The sequence below is a fragment of the Giraffa tippelskirchi genome, chromosome 4 (genome assembly GCF_054371585.1).
Source record: "Giraffa tippelskirchi isolate mGirTip1 chromosome 4, T2T-mGirTip1v1.2.pri, whole genome shotgun sequence".
Taxonomy (NCBI): Eukaryota; Metazoa; Chordata; class Mammalia; order Artiodactyla; family Giraffidae; genus Giraffa; species Giraffa tippelskirchi.
Genome location: NC_137278.1, coordinates 183,608,212 through 183,623,670, shown reverse-complemented (window position 1 = coordinate 183,623,670; position 15,459 = coordinate 183,608,212).

The window sequence follows — 15,459 nt, the reverse complement described above, 5'->3', positions numbered from 1 at the left end:
TTGAGGAGGTCACCTTCTGGCCGCTAAGGCGGCCGCGATCACTGCTAGCCTCCGGGCTTAAAGACTCTTGCACACAGAGGCTGCGTTATTTCTGAAACCTGGCCATCTCCGACCCTTCCGGACTCTCACGCTCTTGATTGGATAAATTTAGTCCCAGTAGAAGTAAATTTCTATTTGGCATTCCGGGTCAACTTTAGAGGACCACTCTTCTAAGCTGAGATGCTGTTGGAGTGTGTAGTTCCTCTGGAATAATACCACTGCTTCTGGATGTTTTTAAAAATAAAGCTAGATTTTCATTTCTCCTCATCTCTGATATAAAGTTCATTTGATGTAAGGGTTTTTCCCACCTTAACTCAGCAAATATGCAATAACTACCTACTGGTGGCTCAGCGGTGAATAATTCATCTGCTAATGCAGGAGATGCAAGAGAGGCAGGTTTGATCACTGGGCTGGAAAGGTGCCTTGGAGGAGGAAATGCAAATGGCAACCCACTCCAGTATTCTTGCATGGAAAATTCCTTGGACAAAGGAACCTGGCAGGCTACAGTCCACGGGCTCACAAAGAGACACAGCTGAGCATGTGTGTGTGTGTGTGTGTGTGTGTGCACGCCCATGCACACACACTTGCCTGTGAAGTCAGTAAGGCCTAGTGCCTGCATTTTAAAGTTCTTTACCAATCTGTATAATTGGGCCACTAGTGAGTGAAATGCAGTTTCTCTTAGTCCCTGAGTGACTCCAAAGCTTCATGTGTCCATTCACTCTGTGTCTCCAACACCTAGCCCGGTGCCTGGTACCTCAATACAATGTTGGTGAATGAGTGAATGAATGAGTGAGTGAATGAATGATTAATCAGGTGAAAGTTTCCTAAAGATTCAGATTCAGTTGTGTGTGTTTATTAATATGTTTTCAGGTACAGCAATCTCAGAAACCCCTTGCATTTGAAAGGGAGTTTTTTTTTCTTTTTTTTGCTAGTGTTATTTATTTATTTTTGGTAGATGGCCATTAATCCTATTCTTTAATTTCATCTCAGTGGCAAGTGTGGAAAGTACAAAGACGAATGTAACACTGTGCTCACTGAGACTCTCCAAGTTCCAAGGAGATAGGTAGGCAAACTCTTCCAATTACAATTCAATAGAGATTTGGCTAAAATACAATAAAAAATGCAAAGAGAAGAGCCCCTAAGATAGAGTGTGTCTAGAAAAATTGATAAACCTCAAACTTCAGGATTACAGAGACCAGTTAGTGGGGACCTTGATGCCCATGAAAACACAGCCTACTCACAAATTGAAACACGATGATCAGGAAGAGACAGAATTTGGTGAAAGAAAGTGAAAGTGTTAGCCGCTCAGTCATGTCTGACTCTTTGCCACCCCATGAACTATATCCCTTCAGGTTTCTCTGTCCATAGGATTTTCCAGGCAAGAATATTGGAGTGGGGTGCCATTTCCTTCCCTTCTCCAAAGGATCTTCCCGATCCAGGGATCAAACCTGGGTCTCCTGCATTGCAAGCTGATTCTTTACCGTCTGAGCTACCGTAACCTCAAAAGTAGGGTTATGTTTATCATGAATCCAAGTTTGAAGCAAGACCAGTGGCTCACTCTGACAAGAAATCTAGAAGCCACCGTAGATCCTTCTCATCTGTTTTCCAAAACAGTTAATCTACATTGCTATAGATTTCTAAGTATCTTCCTAGTTTTCCCCCTTCTTGCCAGCCCTGCTATTGCTGCATGTCTTTGGGAAGGAGGTGGGATGAGAAAAAATAAGAGATTGTAGCTTTTCCTCTACCCTATCTCCATCCCCTTCCTCCACAATCAGTTACTAATCTGGTTGATCAAACTGAGTTCTCCTTCTGCAGCTCTGAGTGCCAGGAGGGCACACACAACCTGCCTTGAAGATTTTTGAGAATTGTATAACCAGACCAGTGATCTTTTTATGTATGAAGTGTGAAAGACAATTTTGTATACAATGATTCATACAATAAAATCCTTTGGTAGGGTTCAGGACATACCACCCTCAAAATATGATACCTTGGCATCTTGAATATCTTAAACTGAAGGGTTTGAGGAAACAGCAGGATCAAGAAGTTTTCTCTGACCTCCCTCCCCCTATATCACCCTTCTTCTCTGAGAGCAGATGACAAATCTCCCCTGTGATAGGTACCCTTCCTTTACCAGGACAAAGGGAAATGTGTATAAATAAACTTTTGTTAAACTAACCTTTAACTAACTTTCTAACCACTTTTTTCAGTATCTACTGCCCCTAGCCCAAATCCCTGTCTTGTCAAATTCTTCACAAATTTATTGTTTCTTGGTCTAAAAGTTATAAAACTTCTCTCCTCTGGTCAATTCTTTGGGGCTTCTTTCTGTGAGGGTTCCCATGTATGTGTAAAAGTTTAATAAAATTTAATCAAATGCTTTTAACAAAATTTTAATGATTCAATAAATGTTTTTCTCTTGTTAACCTGTCTTTGCCAGTTTACTTTTCAGACCCAGCCAGAGAGCCTTAAGAGGGTGGAGGAAAAATTATTTCTTCCCTATGTGCACGTGTGCTAAGGGCTTCCCTGGTGGTAAGGAATCTGCCTGCAATGTGGGAGACCCACTGTTGATCCCTGGGTCAGGAAGATCCCCTGGAGGAGGAAATGGCAACCCACTCCAGTATTCTTGCCTGGAGAATCCCATGGACTGAGGAGCCTGGCGGGCTACCGTCCATGGGGTCACAAAGAGTCAGACACAATTGAGCAACTAGCTCTTACCCTTTATGCGCATGTGTGCTAAGTTGCTTTAATTGTGTCTGACTCTGCAACCCTATGGACTGTATCCTGCCAGGCTCCTCTGTCCATGGGATTCTCCAGGTAAGAACACTGTAGTAGGTTGCCATTTTCTCCTCCAGGGGATCTTCCCAACCCAGAGATTGAACCCGAGTCCCTGCATCTCCTGCATTGGCAGGCAGATTCTTTACCACTGAACCACCTAGGAAGCCCAGTCACCCGATTATCAACTGTTTCTAAAACCAAATTCATAGAATTTTAGAATGGAATAGAAACTTTGACATCATGTCATCCAAATGAATACCCAGAGTCTGACTGACTGGCCTCAAGTTACTCTGTGAGTTAAGAATAAAATCAGGAAGAGCGTTGGTCTTGCCACTGTCTGTGTGCCTGCCTGTGGGAATCCTTTCAATTCTACTTTTTTTCTGTTTTTGTTCTTCTGTGGTTATGAAACCAGATTAATCTTATTAGAATTATAAATTACTTGAGTTTTTTTTTCCATCTTTTTATATACAAATAGCATAGTATCTAAAAGATACCTGTGTCTCTCATAGCTAGATATTTATTAAACTTCGGTACAATATGAGCAAGGATTTAAGATTCAGACTTGATTCAGACTCTTTTACACACAAACACACACATACATTATATGTGTATACACACACACACACACACACACACAAACAGAGTCATTTTTATTTCCCATCTCAATACTTAAACTTCTTGAAGCTGAGTTTCTAGTGGGTGGGTTGTCACTCAAGTTGTAACTGTACTAGCAGCATTTGTTTATAAACTGAAGAACTGACATTGCTGGTTATCTCTAACTACAAGAAACAGATGTGGCCAGGGAGAGAAATCAATGCCTGTGGGAAAAGAAGAGAAATGAAAGTTTCATTGTCTGACCATTTATTGGATAATTGTAACTTGGAGTGACTTTTCTGTGTACATATTAGCTGTTCCTTTTTAAAGGAAGGGAATGATATTCTAAGTTATACTAGTAGTCTTGAAATGACCTATATTGGAACCTAGTTGGGTATGAACTGGTTAGTTCTAACCAGCATAAGGTCCCTCGGTGCACCTGAGTATTAGGCATTTAAAAGTTGTGTCGTTGGTGACAAGTTCCTGGACTCTAACCAAAAATGAGGCATGCATTTTTACTTCCCTTGTCCTTGGAGGATGTTTTCTCTGGGTGTCTGAAAAACATCAGTGATACCTTTTTGACTAACCATGTCCCACTCATGGAAAAATGTCTTTTTGCCCTTCTGCTGGGGGAGGGGGATAAATCTCTGAAAGGCGCCTCTGGCGAGTCTTGCCTTGGTAAGGGTTCACTCCGGTTAACTTGATATTGACAAGAAAATATTCACACAGAGTGAATTATACACCAGATAAGAGCTCACAACTTTTGCCTGCAGGTGAACTTTCAGATCGGTCAGCTCCAGCACAGCCAATCAAAAAGCAGAACATTCTTACAGCACAGCCAATCAAAAAGCAGAACGTTCTTACCGCTTACAAGGAGATGCCCTTGAATTTGCCTGGGCGCTGCTTCCACATGCCCTTAAGGGCGTTGCCAAGGTCTTTATTGTGTGAAAGTCCTCCATCCACGTTTCCCATTCCTGGAATCATGGCCTCTTACTATTTGTGCTGCCACGGGTTTTCTTGATAGCTTCTTTTCTTACTTTAGAGACCCTGAAGAAGATGAGTATTTTTTCTGCATTTTGGCCATTTTTTGTTGTTGTTCACTCTCTAAGTTCTGTCTGACTCTTTGTGACCCAATGAACTGCAGCATGCCAGGCACCCTGTCCTCTATTATCTCCTGAAATTTGCTCAGACTCATGTCCATTGACCCACTCCAGTGTTCTTGCCTGGAGAATCCCAGGGACGGCGGAGCCTGGTGGGTTGCCGTCTATGGGGTTGCACAGAGTCGGACACGACTGAAGTGACTTAGCAGCAGCAGCATGTCCATTGAGTCCATGATGCCATCCAACCATCTCATCCTCGGTTGCCCCCTTCTCCTCCTGCCTTTAATCTTTCCCAGCATCAGAGTCTTTTCCAATAAGTTGGCTCTTCACATCAGGTGGCCAAAGTACTGGAGCTTCAGCTTCAGCATCAGTCCTGGCAATGAATATTCAGGGTTGATTTCCATTAGAATTGACTGGTTTCATCTCCTTGGGACTCTCCATGTCCAAGGGACTCTCAAGAGTCTTCTCCAGCACCATAGTTCGAAAGTATTATTCTTTGGTGCTCAGCCTTCTTTATGGTCCAACCCTCACATCTGTATGTAACTACTGGAAAAAACATAGGTTTGACTGTATGGACATTTGTTGAGAAAGTGATGGCTCTGCTTTTTAATACACTGTCTAGGTTTGTCATAGCTTTCCTTTCAAGGAGCAAGTTTCTGTTAATTTCATGGCTGCAGTCACTGTCTGCAGCATTTTGGAGCCCAAGAAAATAAAAACTGTCACTGTTTCCACTTTCCCCCCATCTATTTGCCATGAAGTGATGGTACTGGATATCATGATCTTTTAGCAAATGAAAGATAGATAAATAATTAAATGGAATGAAAATGCTTGTACTAATAATGAAATAAATGGTCTCCTGCCCCTTCCTTGTCATGCCCAGTCCAGATGCAACTGTGTTGTCTTCCTAAATTCTTGAATTCTTCTGAAGCTTACCTGCTCCTTCCCTTCTTTCTTTGCACTCATTAAAATATGAACAACAATATACTTCTTTAAAGCACATCCGTTTGTAAGGTGCAAAGTGTTATCAGGCTTCCCTGGTGGCTTAGAAGGTAAAAGAATCTGCCTGCAATGCAGGAGACCTGGGTTTGATTCCTGGGTTGGGAAGATCCCCTGGAGAAGAGAATGGCAACCCACTCCAGTATTCTTGCCTTGTGAATTTTATGGACAGAGGAGCCTAGTGGGCTACAGTCCATGGGGTCGCAAAGAGTTGCACACAACTGCACACTAATACACATGCACGAAGTGAGATATTTAATTGGGAAACCCTGGAGTCCCCTAATGGTTTCTTAGAGTTCTATAAATCAATATTCATCAAGGGGTTTGTTTTATATAATTAAAAAAACTTTCATTTATTTTAAAAAGTACTATGTGCCAGACATGTAATATATCAAAGAAGCATGTAATACATGCAATTACACAAATTAACAGTAATTTAATACTTATTTTACTAGTAGTAACAAACTTCATCCTCATTTCAAGCTTATATTGCACTCTTATTACCCTCATTCAACAGATGAGATGACTGAGACACAGACAGGTTAATATTCTGACCAAGATCAGACAGCTAGTAAGCAAACTGTTCTAAAATTTGAAGATCATTCTTAAAATACAGATTTATATGTACTTGTTTCTTTTAAAAAATATTACTCTAAATATTACAAGAAATCTGGAAGTTTACAAATATTCAGTCATTCAGAAATATCAAGTTCTTATTCACCTATCCCCATATTTTGAGACATATGTTTTCTACTGTGAAAAAAAAATCTTGCATAAATACCTCTTGTACATAGTCATTACGCATATTTTTAGTTCCTTCCTTACAATCACTGAAAATGAAATTAGCAAAGCTTATGAATGTACTGTTTTCTAGAAGGCTTGTGCCCTTTTATGTTTCTCAGCCCTTGTATGTCTTACTCAATGTTTTTTTTTTTTTCCAGTTTGTTGTATGAAAATGGAATATGTTGTAAATTTATGAGATTTTGATTATTGGTTAAGATATATATCTTTTGAATATTTGTGGAGAATGTGGTTTTGAGGGAGTTGTTTGTTTACCTTTCTGTATCTCTGCTCACCTACTGAAGTGGACATTTGCTTTTTTCCACTTAGCAACTATTTATTTACCTTGTAAAAGCAGCCCTGAGTTCTCTGTCCTGTTCTCACCCCATCCTCTCCTAGGATCCATTGGAACTGCTCAAGAAAAGAGTCTGAAACTAGAACCAACCAAGAGAAATAAGAATTGGGGGATGATGGGAAAGAGAAAAAACCAGATGATAGCATTTGAACCACTCCTCTGGAATTTTTCAGGTAAACAAATCACTGACCAAAGAAAGGGTCCTTACTGACACATTCTTTTGTTCTTTTTTTTAACCACACTGACCTTATATTTGTCTCAACACCAAAATATCAAAAGTATAGCTGATTTTTAAAACCTTCTTATTTTGAAATAATTTTAGACTCACAAAATATTGCAGAATCACTTGGAAAGCTCCCACGTCTTCATCACTCAGCTTCCTCTGATTAACATCTGATTTAACCTTTGTACGTTGTTAAAACCAAGACATTGAGATTGGTACACTTCTATAAATGAAACTACAAAAATTAAACTACTCATTCAAGTTTCACTAGATTTTATATGCATCTCACTGTTTTTAAAATATATACATTTCTTTATATTGAACAATTTGTGCAATGTCCACAGATAATTTCTTTAACTAGAAAATAAACATAATACATACTCTATATATACTTTAAAAATATCAAGCTCTACCAAGGTTTCTAGGCAATGTTAATAGACTTGAACAATGTCTTTCACTTACAGAGTAGAAATGTTGCAAAGAGCATATGCTTCAGGCATTTTGGCATGGAATGTGTATTTAAGTTAGTTATTATGTCTTGTTGCTTATCTAGGGCAGGTTAAAATGCAACTTTCTGCAGTGCTCTTGTGTACCACAAAGGAATTTATTTCTACCACTCATCCATCTGGCTGTAATTGGTTCTCTTAATGGGTTTTTGAAAGCAGTTTTCCTGCAGCTGTGTTTACCTTTCACTCCAAAGCAAAAATAGGGTAAGAAATACTTTTCTCAGCTGCGTTTAAAATTTAAAAAGCCTTTAAAAAATATCTCATTTTGTTTTCTGTGATACTAGCTGATAGAGAAAAAAAAGAAAGAAAAATCAAAAACAAAACTAAACTGAAAAAACAAATTGCAGAAAAACAGGTACAGAGACTTGCCTGGCTGTCCAGTGATGAAGACTGCATGCTTCCAATGCAGAGGACAAGGGTTTGATCCCTGGTTGGGGAATTAAGATTCCACATGGTGTGGCCAACAAAACAAACAAAAATATCTAATTAAGAAAAACAGGTGCACCAAAAGCAACACCTAAAATCCAGAAACTTGACACTGTTCATTAAATGAAAAACAAGTGGGGATGCTATTTGGGAGTATAGCATAAGGGAACTAGTATTTTTTAAGACGTGTGTGTTAGATGTCACACTGATTGCTTTGAATGGCCCAACGTAATCTTGGCAATATCATCAATAGTGAACTGATGCTATTGACCTTGAGACAATAATCTAATAGTATTTAATGAAGAAGGGTGATGATCTAAGGAGGCAACAGAATCATAGTAAAATCAGAGGCATAAGAAAATATCAACCAGTTTCTGGCTAATCGATAACATACTGTCAATTCATCTTATTTCACTTGTCTCACTTTTTTATATAAATAGTGCCTAATACTAGAAAGACCTTCTAGAACTAACACTCAAAAAAGGTGTCCTTTTGATCATAGGGGATTGGAATGCAAAAGTAGAAAGTAGAGATACCTGGAATAACAGGCAAATTAGGCTTTGGAGTACAAAATAAAATAGGGCAAAGGAAAACAGAGTTTTCTCAAGAGAATGCACTGGTTATAGCAAATGCTCTCTTCCAACAGCACAAGAGATGACTCAACACATGGATATCACCAGGTGGTCAATACTGAAATCTGTTTGATTATATTCTTTGCAGCCAAAGATGGAGAAGCTCTATACAGTTAGCAAAAACAAGACTGGGAGCTGACTGTGGCTCAGATCATTAACTCCTTATTGCCAAATTCAAACTTAAATTGAAGAAAGTAGGGAAAACCACTAGACCATTCAGGTATGACCTAAATCAAATCTCTTACGATTTATACAGTGGAAGTGACAAAGAGATTCAAGGGATTAGATCTGATAAGAGTGCCTGAAGAACTATGCATGGAGGTTCATGACATTGTGGAGAAGGCAGTGATCGAGACCATCCCCAAGAAAAAGAAATGCAAAAAGGTAAAGTGGTTGTCTGAGGAGGCAATAGCTGAGAAAAGAGAAGCTTAAAGGCAAAGGAGAAAAGGAAAGATATTCCCATTTGAATACAGAGTTCCAAAGAATGGCAAGGAGAGATAAGAAAGGCTTTCTCAGTGATCAATGCAAAGAAATAAGAGGAAAACAACAGAATGGGAAAGACTAGAGATCTCTTCAAGAAAATTAGAGATACCAAGGGAACATTTCATGCAAAGATGGACACAATAAAGGACAGAAATGGTATGGACCTAACTGAAGCAGAAGATATTAAGAAGAGGTGGCAAGAATACACAGAAGAACTATACAATAAAGATCTTCAAGACCCAGATAACCACGATGATGTGATCACTCACCTAGAGCCAGACTTCATGGAATGCGAATTCAAGTGGGCCATAGGAATCATCACTATGAACAAAGCTAGTGGAGGTGATGGAATTCCAGTAGAGCTATTTCAAATCCTGAAAGATGATGCTGTGAAAGTGCTGCACTCAATATGCCAGCAAATTTGGAAAACTCAACAATGGCCACAGGACTGGAAAAGGTCAGTTTTCATTCCAATCCCAAAGAAAGGCAGTGCTAAAGAATGCTCAAACTATGACACAATTGCACTCATCTTACATGCTAGCAAAGTAGTGCTCAAAATTCTCCAAGCCAGGCTTCAACAGTACATGAACTGAGAACTTCCAGATGTTCAAGCTGGTTTTAGAAAAGGCAGCAGAACCAGATATCAAACTGCCAACATCCATTGGATCATAGAAAAAGCAAGAGAGTTCCAGAAAAACATCTATTTCTGCTTTATTGACTATGCCAAAGCCTTTCATTGTATGGATCACAACAAATTGTGGAGAATTCTTTAAGAGATGGAAATACCAGACCACCTTACTTGCCTCCTGAAAAATCTGTGTCCAGATCAAGAAGCAACAGTTAGAAATGGGCATGGAACAACAGACTGGTTCCAAATCAGGAAAGGAATATGCCAAGGCTGTATATTTTCACCCTGCTTATTTAACTTATTTAATTTATATGCAGAGTACACCATGCAACATGCCAGGCTGGATGAAGCACAAGCTGGAATCAGGATTGTCGGGAGAAATAGCAATAACCTCAGATATGCAGATGATACCACCCTTATGGCAGAAAGCGAAGAGGAACTAAAGAGCCTCTTGATGAAAGTGAAAGAGGAGAGTGAAAAAGGTGGCTTAAAACTCAACATTCAAAAAACTAAGATCATGGCATCTGGTCCCATCACTTCATGGCAAATAGATGGGGAAACAATGCAAACAGTGACAGACTTTATTTTCTTGGGCTCCAAAATCACTGGAGATGGTGACTGCACCCATGAAATTAAAAGATGTTTGCTCCTTAGAAGAAAAGCTATGACCAACCTAGATAGCATATTAAAAAACAGAGACATCACTTTACCAACAAAGGTCCGGCTAGTCAAAGCTATGGTTTTTCAAGTAGTCATGTATGGATGTGAGAGTTGGACTATAAAGAAAGCTGAGCACCGAAGAATTGATGCTTTTCAACATGTTGGAGAAGACTCTTGAGAGTCCCTTGGACTGCAAGGAGATCCAACCAGTCGATTCTAAAGAAATCAGTCCAGAATATTCATTGGAAGGACTGATCCTGAAGCTGAAGCCCCAATACTTTGGCCACCAGATGTGAAGAACTGACTCATTGGAAAAGACCCTGATGCTGGGAAAGACTGAAGGCAGGAGGAGAAGAGGACGATGGAGGATACGATGGTTGGATGGCATCACTGACTCAATGGACATGAGTTTGAACAAGCTCAAGGAGTTGGTGATGGACAGGGAAGCTTGGCGTGCTGCAGCCCATGGGGTTGCAAAGAGTCAGATACCACTGAAGGACTGAACTGAATATTGGAAAGGGTTAAAAATATATAAAAATGTACAAATTAGAAAGCAAAAGTCTTCAGTTTTCTCATCTTCTAATTCTTCTATTTAGAAATAATCACTATTAACAACTATTGTGCATCTTTTCTGTCTCCACTTCTTAAAATTAAATAACAGTTAATATTTTGTTAGTTACAAGATTTTAATAAATCCTATTCCTTTTCAGAAGTAAATTATTTTTCATTCATAATAATAGTTCTATTTTTAAATAATTATATTTTCTACTTTCAAATATTGAAAATCCTAGATTGCTAGTTAGGAATGAATAACTTACCAAGATCAATATTTTTCTCTTCCTGTTTTGGAATTTAATAAAAATTGTTAAAATTCATTGAGTGATTACTGTGTAACTGCCTTATCTAAATTAACTTATATAAACATGTTTCATTCTCATGAGACTCCTTTAATCCAAGTGCTATTACTTCAGTTCAGTTGCTCAGTCGTGTCCGACTCTTTGCGACCCCATGAATTGCAGCACGCCAGGCCTCTCTGTCCATCACCAACTCCCGGAGTCTACCCAAACCCATGTCCATCGAGTCAGTGATGCCATCCAACTGTCTCATCCTCTGTTGTCCCCTTCTCCTCCTGCCCACAATCCTACCCAGCATTAGGGTCTTTTCCAATGAGTCAACTCTTTGCATGAGGTGGCCAAAGTATTGGAGTTTCAGCTTCAACATCAGTCCTTCCAATGAACACCCAGGATTGATCTCCTTTAGGATGGATTGATTGGATCTCCTTGCAGTCCAAGGGACTCTCAAGAGTCTTCTCCAACACCACAGTTCAAAAGCATCAATTCTGTGGCGCTCAGCTTTCTTCACCATCCAACTCTCACATCCATATATGACCACTGGAAAAACCATAGCCTTGACTAGATGCACTTTTGCTGGCAAAGAAATGTCTCTGCTTTTAAATATGCTATCTAGGTTGGCCATAACCTTCCTTCCAAGGAGTAAGTGTCTTTTAATTTCATGGCTGCAATCACCATCAGCAGTGATCTTGGAGCCCCCAAAAATAAAGTCTGACACTGTTTCCACTGTTTCCCCATCTATTTCCCATGGAGTGATGGGACCAGATGCCATGATCTTAGTTTTCTGAACGTTGAGCTTTAAGCCAACTTTTTCACTCTCCTCTTTCACTTTCATCAAGAGGCTCTTTAGTTCTTCACTTTCTGCCATAAGGGTGGTGTCATCTGCATATCTGAGGTTATTGCTATTTCTCCCGGCAATCTTGATTGCAGCTTGTGTTTCTTCCAGCCCAGCATTTCTCATGATGTACTCTGCATATAAGTTAAATAAGCAGGGTGACAATATACAGCCTTGACGTACTCCTTTTCCTATTTGGAACCAGTCTATTGTTCCATGTCCAGTTCTAACTGTTGCTTCCTGACCTGCTATTACTACATAGTGGTTAAATCAATTGACCACAAAGGTACTAAGTGGTGACGGTAAGAAAGAACCAAGCTCAGGAGGGCATGAAATTGTCTATGTTAGTCTGCTTGATGTAGTTCTACAAGTCAGCTTTTTTGTTCTCTCTCTGCCTCAATTTGTAGTTATAGCTGCCTTTTCAAGTTTATTGAAATTTTCTTCTGCAGTTTCTGATCGACTTTCAAGTCCATGCCAGTATATTTAAAATTGTGGAAATATTTTCATCTTTGGAAATTCCATTTGGTTCTTTTCGTAGTTTCAGTTGCTCTCTTGTTTATATTCAGATTTTCCTTTGTGTCTTTGAGTGTGTGCATGTCTGTGTAAAGTTCAACCATTTTGGTCACTTCTGTTTTCTGTTTGTATTGGCTGAGTGTTTCCCCGCTTCTTCCAATAACTAGCAATTTTTAGTTGGATGCTGGACATTGTGATTGTGAATGCTACCATGTCAAAGTCTCCAGACTTTGCCATGTTCTATGGATACACAGTTGAGTGTTGAAGTTTGGGGCTTCCCAGGTGGTGCTAGAGATGAAGAATCTGTCTGCCAATGCAGGAGACATAAGAGACCCAGGTTCTATCCCCAGGTTCAGAAGATACCCTGGAGGAGCACGCGGTAACCCACTCCAGGATTCTTGCCTGGAGACTCCCATGGACAGAGGAGTCTGGTGGGCTACAGTCCATGGGGTCGCAAAGAGTCGGCATGATTGAGTGACTGAACAAAAACAACAAATCCCATTTGGGTTCTGGGAATCATCCAGTTACATTTCTTGGCAATTGTTCTTTGCTGACCACAAATCTTATGTGGGTCCCACATATTTCAGTCACCATAAGCTTTTGAATCCCTGTTACTTGAATCCAGTGAGATGTTAGTGCTTTGTGTGGACTCCTGCTAAAACTGATCAAAAAATGTTTCCAGGAAGAAAGTCAGGTCAACTATTGGCTCAATTTAAGGGTTATCTTCTTTCCTCTTTTTTTTTTTTTTTTCTGGATCATGGTCTTGTTATGCCTCTTTTCCAATGTCTAAAAACTGTTGCTTTTCCTATTTTGTTTATTTTTTGGTTGTTTATATTTGCAAGTCCACCCAGCATCATTTACTCTACCGGAGCTCCAAAGCCTTTTGTTTTTATTTTTTAAAATAATCAAGCATTGAGGAAAATTCTCAATTTCCCACTATATCAGTTTAAAAATAGGTGGTTTTTTTTGGTGGGGGGGTATTTTTTTATTTTTGTTGCTTTAATTATTTTTTTTAATTTATCTTTTTATTGAAGGATAATTGCTTTATAAAATTTTGTTGTTTTCTGTCAAAAAAATAGGTGTTTTAAATGGTTAAGATGCAGGCTACATTCCTGGCATAATATAGCTGGAAGCATTTTGGCAGATTTTGAGTTTTCCTTTAAAACTGTACCCTATTCATCATTTTGAAGTTATAATACTGGGATTTTTTAAAGTATTCCAAATGACACACTTACAACCAATGTTTTTCAAACATCCCATACAGAAAAATTCCACTTCAGTGGGTAAGGGATAGAGTTTAAGAATCTGTGATTTAGTGAATATCCAAGTGACACTGGTACAGGTTTCCAAAACACACATTTTGTGGAAAACTCTTCTAAACATCTAAAGAGTCTCAATACTTACCTTTAATTTCCTGATCTCACTTCCTTTACTCCACTCCTGAAAGAAGGCATATATATCTGTGGCACAAATAATATATTTCAATGCCAAATGCTTTGATGAAGGTGATAGGCAAACAAAGAAGTCAATGAAGGTGTTGATCACAAGTATACAGACTGTCTGGGTTTGAATCAAGCCTCTCCCATTGTTAGCTATGTCAAAGTGCATGAGCAATGTAATCTCTCTGAACATTTCTCACCTGTAAAATGGGCACAAGCCTGGCATCGTTTTGTGGGTAAAGCCAAAATTAGATAAAATATGTGAGGCATATTCTCTAAAACTGCAGCCAAGAGGAGAAGGGGACGACAGAGGATGAGATGGCTGGATGGCATCACTGACTCAATGGACATGAGTTTGAGTAAACTCTGGGAGTTGGCCATGGACAGAGAGGCCTGGCGTGCTGCATGGGGTCGCAAAGAGTCCGACACGACTGAGCGACTGAACTGAACTGAAGAGAGAACTAATAATTCCTGGCTTAAAATTCTGGGAAACTTTTCTTAACCCCAAAGTTGGGGGCAGTATCTCCCTTCTTGCCCCCTTTGCACCTTGGACATATATCTGCGTGGCCACATCACTGGTGCACCTGAGCCGGTGAAAGTCTTTCTGAACAGCTGTGACGCTCTACAGTTACTCACCAATGTGCAGAGTCTGTTAATTTATCCATGAACTCGAACTTCTAGAAGCCCATTTTCCACCTCTGTATTTTCAGTGATAAAACAATGAAGGCATATCATAGAAAACCATTTAATGATTCATTTCTTTTAAATGCTCGGATGAATGAAGATTATATGAATATATGGGAGCTTCAGGCCCTCTTGCTGTTGCTGCTGCTACTTTTTTCCTCCTCTTCCTCGTCCTCCTTCGTTTTCATCTTTGTCTTTGATGTGTTTTAGCACACTTCTTTTGTGGTCCTAACCTCTCTTTCTAGGCTCAAGTTTATAGAGCAGGCTGGGGAACGAATGTTTACAAAGCTTTCAAAATCCTCCTGAGCTCAAGTGGATGCTTTAAGTGTATCAGGGCAACCTGAGAGTGGTGTCTCTACTTTGGATGTTCCACCAGCATGAGGAGGAAAGGTTATCTTAGGGCATCCTCTTAGAGTTCTAGTTGCAGAGATATAAACCTGTAAGAGGACAGAGCAAGAATCTGTACTGTTTGTTGTTGCATTCCCTCATTCCTGGTGCACAGTAACCATTCAGTAAATATTTGATGGATATAGTTTGTTTTCATCTCTCCCTATGCTATTACTATGTTATTTTTAAAATTTATTTATTCTTAATTGGAGGAAAACTGCTTTACAATGTTGCTTACAATTACACTTTTTCCAGTAACTGTCTGGGTGGCCTTAAGAAAATGCTGTCTTTGATCTAATATTTAGTTTCTTTATCTGAAAGTTAGGAAAATGGGAGGACATAACTCATAGGGTTATTGAGAAGGTTGACATAAATAAATGGAGATGAAGTACAACCACAAGTTAGATACATTTGTTCTACATATATTTATGTTTCCATCTATTACAAGTGTGCTGGATTAGTTATGCTTCTTAAAGTGAGATGTGAATTTATGGTGGTAGAAGTCAGGCAGAATGGTTGTTAGGAAGAGTTTTGACTGCAAGATGCTGTTCACTGA